Source organism: Vigna umbellata, chromosome 1 (genome assembly GCF_029865625.1).
Source record: "Vigna umbellata cultivar VRB3 chromosome 1, Vumbellata_1.0, whole genome shotgun sequence".
NCBI lineage: Eukaryota > Viridiplantae > Streptophyta > Magnoliopsida > Fabales > Fabaceae > Vigna > Vigna umbellata.
The window spans coordinates 25,510,287-25,520,558 of NC_142165.1; positions in this window are offsets into that span (position 1 = coordinate 25,510,287).

Here is a 10,272-nt window from a genome sequence, read left to right on the forward strand (position 1 = left end):
ACACAAATTTGAATCATTTTTTAAGCATTGGACTCATCTCTGACTCGAGAAGACATCTCGAAAAAGAATGCTCAATACAGAGTCATTTAATTCCGAAAGGAATTATAGAATGCAAAGTTCTAGAGTCCAAATCAATTTCTAGGCAAAACAAGAAACACAATCACACATGAACACAAGAAAACAGAAACATCACAAAAATCAAACACATAATCATAAAAACGCTCAAAACAAAACACATCAACGAAAAAAAAAACTTTTTATTAACGAGAAAAGAAGAGTACAAGAAAAGGTACCAAACAAAACTCGCAAGGAGAACGAAAACCTACTCTATAGAAAGCGTGAAAAAAAAACTAATCTACAGAGCGTAAAACTATATTTGAAAAGTAGTAAAGTGTCAAGTCTGTATATTACATTGTAGAAGACTCCCCCGTTTATAGGGTTAAAGAAAGAGGGAAAAAGAAAAAAAAAATGGGAACCTTCTTCAAGACGCTTCGAGCTTCTCCCCATCGGATGGTCATTTTTACTTTGCTTACACTTCTATCATCTATGCCTTCCGATCAACTTGAACGGGCAGCTCTGGCATCTTCTACCTTATTACGGCTTCAGCCTCCGCACGTGCGTCTGGTTCAGCTTTGCGCTCCTGAGCAAGTGACACGAGCTCTTCTCTTCACGCTCTCTTTCTCTATGCATGAACCCTAGCTTTTTGGGTTGTTATTCTCTTCCAAAATGAAACGCAAAATCTGGACCCCTTCAAATCAATTGTGCCTTCAACGCTGCGTTTAATTAATCTTTTATCCACAAAGGCTTCAGCCCATCATAGGTAGCGACCCAATTTCAGCAATTGCTCTTTCAATGAAGCATTCCAGAAGCTCAAGAAAATTGCTCTTCAAATCAGTAGGCCAAAACAACAACGTTCCATTTAATTGGGAGTCAGCCCATATATAATGCAATAGCCCAATTCATAATTCTTCAACACAGAACATTGCACTTTAGTGAAGCCAATCAGCGGCACAATTTGTTTTTGTGTGTTGCTCCCTCCACCACCACCGTATACTTCCTCCACCTCCCCACATTATTTTAAATATAATTATATCCTTAAGTTAAAAAGATTTTTACTTTTACCCTATTTTAAATAATTTGAAACCCTAAGTTTACTTTTCCAACACCCACCTACGAAACTCTCTTCCCTTTTCCCCATTTCCGTTTCACCTCCCCACCTCCCCGCTTCCATTCCTTTTTCTTCCCAGTTTTTTGTTTTGTTTGAAAGCTTCCATTGTTGCCGTGCTGTGAAGGAGCGTCGCCGCCGTGGTGTGGAGGAGCGTCGAGGAGCGTCCACTAGCGTGAGGAGGAGGAATTCTTTGGAGTTTTCGTTTCTTCCAGGTTGGTTTTCTTCACCATTCTCTTCACAACAACCCCTAAAATAAAAAATGTAAACGGAGGTGACATCCTTCAACGGATGTTGACATCCGTTGAAGGATGTGACCTCCGTTTAAAGGTTATGTTTTTTATTTTAGTGTTTTATTTCAAGGTTTATTCGAATACGCACCTGGAGGAAGCACGACACGCACTGCACCACGAGAGCGACACTGCACCACGAGAGCGACACTGCACCACGAGAGGGAGATTGCTTGATAATTCTTTCCACCACCATCAACCTTTGCAACTTGTAGTATCTCATAGTGACGAAAGAAAGAGAAGAAGAAGTATAATGTTAAAATGAAAGCAAAGTATTTTACTCATGTACGGGACTAGAATAGGTTATTAGTGAAATAGGTTGTGAATGAGCAAAATTAAAAAATAATAACCCTAAAAATAAAATTTTACTGAGGGGCAAAATAGTAAAGGGGAGGTGGAGGGAGAAAGGTGTGGTGGTGGAGGAAGCAACACCCTTGCTTTTTTTCTACCTCAGATCAGCCCAAATCAATTGTTGTAAGGATTCATTGTCTCTCAATCTAAATTGCACATATTTATTAATCTTCCGCCCTTTATCTACATAAAAGAAAGAATTCAAAATAAAATCCTATAACTCTAAAAACAAATTTTTACATTTAAAGAAAAGAACAAAACATCAATTAAAAAAATTACTATTTATTATCTAAAAACAAAAAATTAATATTATTTTTACAAAACTCTAAAATTAAAGAAAAATCTAAATACTGTCCTAATTTTAGAAAATAAAAGGCTAAAATGCACTAAAATAAACTTCTAAGACTAGAAAAAGAGGTAAATTTATAGAGTTAACATACCTTTTCATAATAAATCATGGTTTAGTAATAGTGCATTTATTGTTAATTGGATCGTTTGGTTCTAGCGCATTTATTGAAACTTTCCTTGTTCATTCAGATGCCATAGTCTTAGTTTCATAAAAAGCATTTCATTCAATGATATTATTTTCACAAAGACAATACTTTGTCAAATAATCATTTTGTATATCGTTGTTTGTTAAACATCAAAATATAAAGGTGTTAGACAGTCCTGTCTTATAGATGTTGTCTTAACAAATTTAAAGTTTTATTTTAAATTGTATAATCTTAAAAGTGAAGTTAGTATTGTGAATTATATAATACATATATAAATTTCAAATTTCATATTTGCAATCTATAAGATTATCTATTTTGGGAAAAAATCATTATGTATAGATATAATTGTCTTTGTTATTTAAAGCTTTAATGTTCATTATCACTCATCAAAATGGATGATGAATTTTGAGTAAAACATTGTACAAAGCTTATATTGTCTCATGGATGAAGTTTCTTATATCATGAAATATGAGTCAATAGAAGATAAATTAGTTAAAGGGAATTATAGTAGAGAAGATGAAATATTCACATGTTTTAAGTTTTTCATGTCATTATTTGTTTAAAAACACAGTAATGGACATATCTTGCTATTGGAATGTATTTGTGTAGGTATTTGGAATGTGAATGACTTACTTCAATGGGTCCATTAGGTAGCATTTATGGTTGAATTTATCATTGTCATATTGATGCTTGACATTGTTGATAGGAGGAGCTAAACCTACCATTTATGTCTATGTTTTATTATGATGAATAAAAGAATGGTTTTATAGTTTCTTGCACAACAAATGACATAACAATTGATATATATGTATCTTGTTTGTTTGTGCTTGTTATGAGAATTCATTTGTATTAAAATGAATCATGGTTTAAACAGATTGAATATATCATTTTTGGGTGAAATAATAGCTTTAACATTGTATATAATCTGTTAGATTTCACCAGATATCATTGTATGCTTAACAGGGGAAAACTGCTCTGTAATAATCGATTACATAAGTTATATAATTGATTAAAATAGAAAGTTATTCCATTATATGTTTGATTAGTGATATATCTGTTTAAAATGAAAATTGGATTGAAACTTTGCTTAAGTACAGGATTAATTGATTACATAAGTTGTATAATTGGTTAAATCAATTTAATTTGTTTAAATCCATTTCATTTAATAGTTCGACTTGTCATGGTCAAATGAATTTATAACTGGCTAGTATGATTAAATAATTGATTACATGATTAGGATAATCTATTAAAATAGAAGCAAAACTTGTTAAAGCAGCATGAAAAACTTAACAGATTACATAAATACCTTAATCGATTATAATGCGTCAAGATTCAGAAAATCCTATATATATATGCGTCTTGAGCTCTGTTTCAAAACATACAATTGTTATCACTTTCATATACTAACTATTGCATTGAGTTTTGATTACACAAATGCTCAAAAAGTGATATGGAAGAATCAAGGTTCAAATTGGGTGATTTATACATCAAAGTTCTTTCAAGAAAATGGACTAAACTGTTCTGATTTGATCTGCACTAAGAGGAGAGCAATTGAAAGATCAAGATCATCATTGACAACCTGTATTTGTCTACCTGTGCGTGTTGGCCAAGTGTTGAGAGTTGTGAGTGTTCTCAAGGGTTGTAAAAGAGTGAGGGTATTCATCTCTTGTTTTCTATATTGATTTTGAGTGTGTTGAGAAGTGCATTGAGAGGGGTATCTCTATATTTCTATAAACTCAATCAATTTATAGTGGAATCCCTTCAACTCAGGTTGTTGAAGGAGGACTGCATGCATGCTTGTGATTAGCCAATATAGGTTGTCGGTGTTGATCTTTCTCTTTACTCTTTCTCTTTTATTATTGATTCATCACTTATTGTTTATTGATTTCAAGAAAGTCAAAGATTTCACAAAGATTTTGAAAAGAACAATTTTTAAGGATTAAACCAATTCATCCCCCCTCTTGGCTTGAGATATAAGGCATTTCTTCTCTTACAATTGGCACCAGAGTTGGGAATTTGAAAATTACTCGAATTTTAATCGATTACCTTTACTATTTAATCGATTAAATCGTTTCTGATGGCCAATATATCTTAGACATTTTGAGAAGGTGCATCCATAAATAGGCCACCACTATTTGCAGGTGAAAACTACCCTTTTTGGAAAATAAGGATGAAAATTTTCTTGGAATCAGTGGACAAAGGTGTTTGGGATGCTATTATCAATGCTCCATTTGAACTAAAAAAAAATTGAGAATGGCAAGACAAAGGCTAAAGATTTCTCTAAGTGGAATACAGATGAAAATCGAAAAGCTCATTACGATGTCAGAGCCAAGAACATCATTTCCTTAACACTCACAGTTAATGAATTCTATTAAAGAAGGAAGAAGAAGAAGAACAAAAACACACCATTGCCCTCAAGACTACAAGTAAGACAACTTCAAGAAAACACATTAAAGAAGCTGAATATGAATCAGAAAATCCAGAACTAGAAGCAATGAACTTCATGGTAAAAAGGTTTTCAAAATTCATGAAATCTAGAAATAAATCAAGTTCTGATTTTGCAGGAATCACAAGAACTAGCAGAAAGAAAAGCAAAGCTGCTACAGCCCCAACATGTTATGAATGTGACAAAGTTGGCCATATTAAACTTGAGTGTCCTGTCCTTAAAATGAAGCAGAAGCTAGATCACAAAAATAGTCAAGACAACAGAAGACACAAGCAAAAAAAAGGCTTATATCTCCCGGGAAGATAGTGATTCAAACTATTATCAATTACTTGATGCATTTCAAGAGTTACATGGTGAGGTAATGAAAATGCAATATCAAGTTAATAGGTTGAAAAGTGAAAAGAGAGACTTAGATAAAAGGATTGAAAATCTGGTCAAGGAAAATGAAAGCTTGAAATTTAAACTAGAAAGTGTAGAATCATCTAGGCAAGCTGAAAAAGAAAACAGAATGAAAGCTCAAGAATGCATGAATTGTTATACTCACCTAGAAAGAATTAAATACTTGATGAGTACTCTATCAAATTCACTCTAGGTAGCTCCAACCTTGAAGCTTTATTAGGTTCCCAAGAGTGTGCTCAATAAGCAAGGAACTTCGTATAAAGGTAAAAGTAATAAAACCAATCCTAGGAAGTTTACTGATCTTAGCAAACCTTCTTCTATATCCTGCTTCTATTGTAATAACATTGGTCACTTATCTAAAGCATGCTATTATAAGAAGGTTGGTGTTCCTAAAGGGAAATTAAAATGAATTCCAAAGGAAACACAACAAGAAATTAACAGTAAAGGCCCCAAATTCATTTAGGTACCTGCAACAAAACCTTTCAATTGTTTTGTAGGCAACTAAGATGAATTGGAGACATAGTGACTCAAGGAAAGCACAAAACTGAATCATATACTCCTTGAAATCATCAACTACAGTAACAAGTTGTAATATTGGCAAAACATGCATCATTTATGTTTTGTATAATCATGTGAATGTGTGTGATGGATGTTGGTTATTTGGCATGAAAGCATTGTGTGAAAATTCATTTATGTGTGTTTTAACCGATTATGTTAGTGGTGTAATCGTTTAGACTTTTCTCATTGTTTTCACTAATTGCTGAAACTGTGATCTGTTATGTCTTAATCTATTATGTCAATAATGTCACTTTTATGCTTAAAATGCTTCCACAAATATCTTAGACTCAGTTTGTACAAATTACAACTATGAATTTAGTGAATTTCATTTTGATAATTATGTTTGTTAATTAGGATTCATAATTAGGGATTTTTGAACTGCTTGATTTTAGATTGAATTGTTGATTTGGATTTGTGTTTGTATGCATATGTAAGTGCTTCGCATCATCTCCTACCTTAATTGACCATTCATACATTGTATATTGCATTTTCGATTCATGCATCAACCATCACTAGATTATTTTCATTCATTTTTGTGTTTTAGTTCAAATTAGGTATTTTAGATAGATTCTAGTAGTTTTAAGCATAGATTCCAGTTGCATTAAGTGTCATTAATAAATTTGAAGCTTAATATAGTCTTATTCTACTTCCATTAATTTAAATATTTTATAAAACACTTAGGTTGAATTAGGTTTCCATCTAGGAATTTCATGAAATAGTTCATGTGCATTTTGTTTTGCATCATTTTAGGAAAATTCAGAGGCTAGAATAATTTGTATTTAATAGTTCGTGCATTTCTACGTTCTCAAGTTTCCATTCCATCCATTATACATTCATTTAAGAGCTAAATTAAAGAAATAGAGTTCATATTGCATGTTAGTATTTGATAGTAACCTCCTTAGCTAGGTTAGATGCAGAATTTGGTGGGTTAGGAGGAAAAGGTTCACAACCTTGCTGCTTGTATGAGGATAGGGTGGTGTTTGATGGTACTCTTAGAAAGGTTAGACCAACTCTAGAGGAAGGTAGCTAGAGGAGACCAAGTGGGATGCATCTAGCCTTTGGTGACCTAAGATGGATAGTATGGCACAAGAATGACAACATAATATTACTCAAATTCAAAGGTGAAAACAAGGGTGGAGACACCTCTATTTATAGGCTAAGGGTATCTCCAAAATGTAAAAGCAAAACCTTCAAAACACTATCTTGACCTAACTTAGAGACAAAAGGCAAAACTCCTCTCCAATAAGAGAATGACATATGACCACTACCTATGAAGAATCCTCTCCATTCTTAGAATGACATGTGACCACTAATTATGAGAAAAACTCTCAAATGTGAGCATGACACATGGCCACTGGGACATCCCACACACCCTTGTCCACCAAGCTAGGTTAAAACTTTGCCACATGGTCAAATCTAAGCTCATGGACATCCACTTTTGGTCAACATTGAGCATTGGCCTCTAAAATCCCTACACTATTTGGCCCAAAATACAAGTTCCAAATTAAATTATACACTATTTGGTCCATAATGCAAAGCCCAAAAATAAATCCCAGATTGCTTGATCCAAAATACAAGGCCCAAAAATTATTCTTACTCTATAAGCTCTATGATAGCCTAAGGTGACCTAAGAGAGAGAGAGTCTAAGCCCATATTTCACATATGACTTTAACTCTTCTTGAAAGTATTTGGTCATGACTAGGGGGTATGCCATCAATATTGGTTTAGGTACTGCATTATTAGTCTATTTAGTTTAGATTACATTAATCTTAGTTTAGATTTTAGTCATTTTAGATATTTTTAGAGTAGTAATAGTTGTTTCCCACTCAAATCACATCGTACATACTAGAGTCACTTAATGACTTGTCTATGGATTGATTCTTGGTTGACCTTGTACTACATTTAGGGAAAACCATTATTCGTATAAATCTTATGCGACTAGAGGTTTATCAAACACATTTTATGTTTTTCCAAGTAAAGGTGGAATGATAGTCCTGTGAGGTCAACAAGTTTTTAGATATTCTTTGTATTACAAAATATTCTTTGTACGATGACCATTATCTATACTTGTTTTCATAAAAACACCTTGTTATTTTTGTATAATCAAAAGTGATTTAAAATACTTGTTTGTTTAATTCAAGCGAGTTAAACAATATATTCAATTGAATTATTTTATACCAGGAGTGATTATACTCATATTAAATCAGGAGTTGTTAACTCGTTATAATCTTTTCAAAGATTAGTAGAACCTCTTAAGAGTGCTTAAGGAAGAATTGAACGTAGCTCAGATTGGAGTGAACTAGTATAAAAAAACAAGTCTTCTTTCTTGCTATTGTTTTAAAGGCTTTCTAAACACTTATTTAAATCCTTCAATGTTTAACACTATCTACAGACCGTCGATCCTTGCAAATAGCGTCTAACACTAAATTGCGAAAAGATTTTTAAACTCTATTCAAACTTCCCTTTCTAGAGTTTACATGTGATTTCACCTTGTACCTTGTATTGTTAGTATGTGTTAGTTGAGCTTGATTGTGTTGATAAAAGATTGAACATAGTTTAGATTTTCAAACAAACAAGTATAAAATACCTTATAAATCTCTCTTAACTTTTATTTGTTGCAATTAATACCAATTATCTTATTATAAAGGTCACGTGAACTAAGTCGTAATCGAAACATGACATTTGACAACTAAACTCTTAAATAGCAAGATTTGCATCCTAACTATCAATTATAATTCTTTGAAGTCCCACGTCGATTAGAGATAAAATCAATTTACAATATAAAAGTAGATAGATGTAAAACTCAACTTATAATAATTTCTTTTATTATAAAGAAAAGTCAGTTACATATTGATTTGTTGTGTTTATGCTTATTTTGAACAAATTGTTTTATCAAATATGTATTATTTTTTAATTATAAAAATTAATTAATTTTACTTTACATTACATAATAGTTACCTTTTATTTATGAATAGATGATAAATCGTGTAGTTTGTGATAAATACAACATAAAAGGCTTTAATGTGATAATATCTTTAGTGAACAAAACACATCTTAAAGGGTTTATAGGACGTAATTAGTCTAATTACTTAACTATGTTTATAAGTATCAAATTTTTTTACTTAGAGGTAATTTGTTGCTTCTACAAATTTATCTATTAGTCCGATCCTTCTAATAACTTCTAGATATTTATTAGATCGTTTTGAGTCTTTAAGACTTTGGTATAATAATATTCCACATTTTTATCTCAAAATATTTTCTAATCAGGTGCAATGTTTTTCAAAAAGAAAAATTATTAATTTTTTATTTAAATAGTAATAGATACTAAAATTTAATGGCATAAATCAACTTTCTCTCTTACTAGAATTAAAGAAGATGAAAAGCAACAAATTACACAATCAATATTTTGTAAGACATAAGTGTACATTAAAAATCTTAATGAAAAACTATTATTTTTCAAATCTTAATGACAACTAATTAGATTTTCGTACTATGAAACAAATAAAAATAAACTTAGTAGCGTATTAAAATTTATATTTTAATTTATTTGTTTGGGTTCCATGAATAATAGGACAGAAGGTTATGTCCTTTTGTGATATGATACAACCAAAATGAATTATTTAGACTTTGAAAAAAAATAGTTTACTGGGACAGTTGAAGGTATATAATTTTGTCTAATAAGGACAGGCAAAAGGCCTTTGTGGTGTGGCAGAATTTTAAATATATTTTTGCAGAGAAGCTCGAATACCGTTGTTACTAACCAACAACAACACTCCCACACTTATTAAACAAACAATGGCGCCATTACCCTACCACATTGCGCCACTAACACCAACACTCTCTCTCAGACATGCTCCACACTCACCTTTCATCTCCATAATAGATAATGAATTAAATGTTTAATAGAACACTTTTCTTTCATATTTAAAAAAAGGATTTTCTCTTTAAACTTGTTTATTGAAAAATATATTTTTATTTTCTAAATTTAAATGCAAAACTCGAGTTCATCGTTTTCTTAAATTTAATAAAATTTGATTATCAAATTTGATCTTCAAAATTTTAAAATAAGTAAATATAATCATTTCAATCTAAATGTGCAAATTTGTTTTTAACATATTAAACAATATATTACTTGACGTGTTTAAACTCACTTATCATATTATAACATCATTTAATATGCAACAAAAAATGATTATAACTATTCATGTTTTTTTAATTTGAAAATTAAAATATATTAAGATTTTGATAACAAAAATGTATTACAATTTTGGAACATATACAATTTTAATTTTACGTCTCAATTTAGATATTATAAATATATTTAACTATTGTTTATTTTATAGACCCATTAAAAAATGTTCTTGTTTTATGATAATTAATATGCATTGTCCAAAAATTTGTTATAAAGAGAGGAAAATAAAATGCATCCGTTATTAATACAAAATTCTTATACGATAAATTAATAAATAGTTATTAAAAGTATACTTTAAAATATATGTTTAATGTTTTTAATTTGTATCTAATTTAAATTTAATCAATTTTATTTTTTTTACTAAAAAAACAATTAAA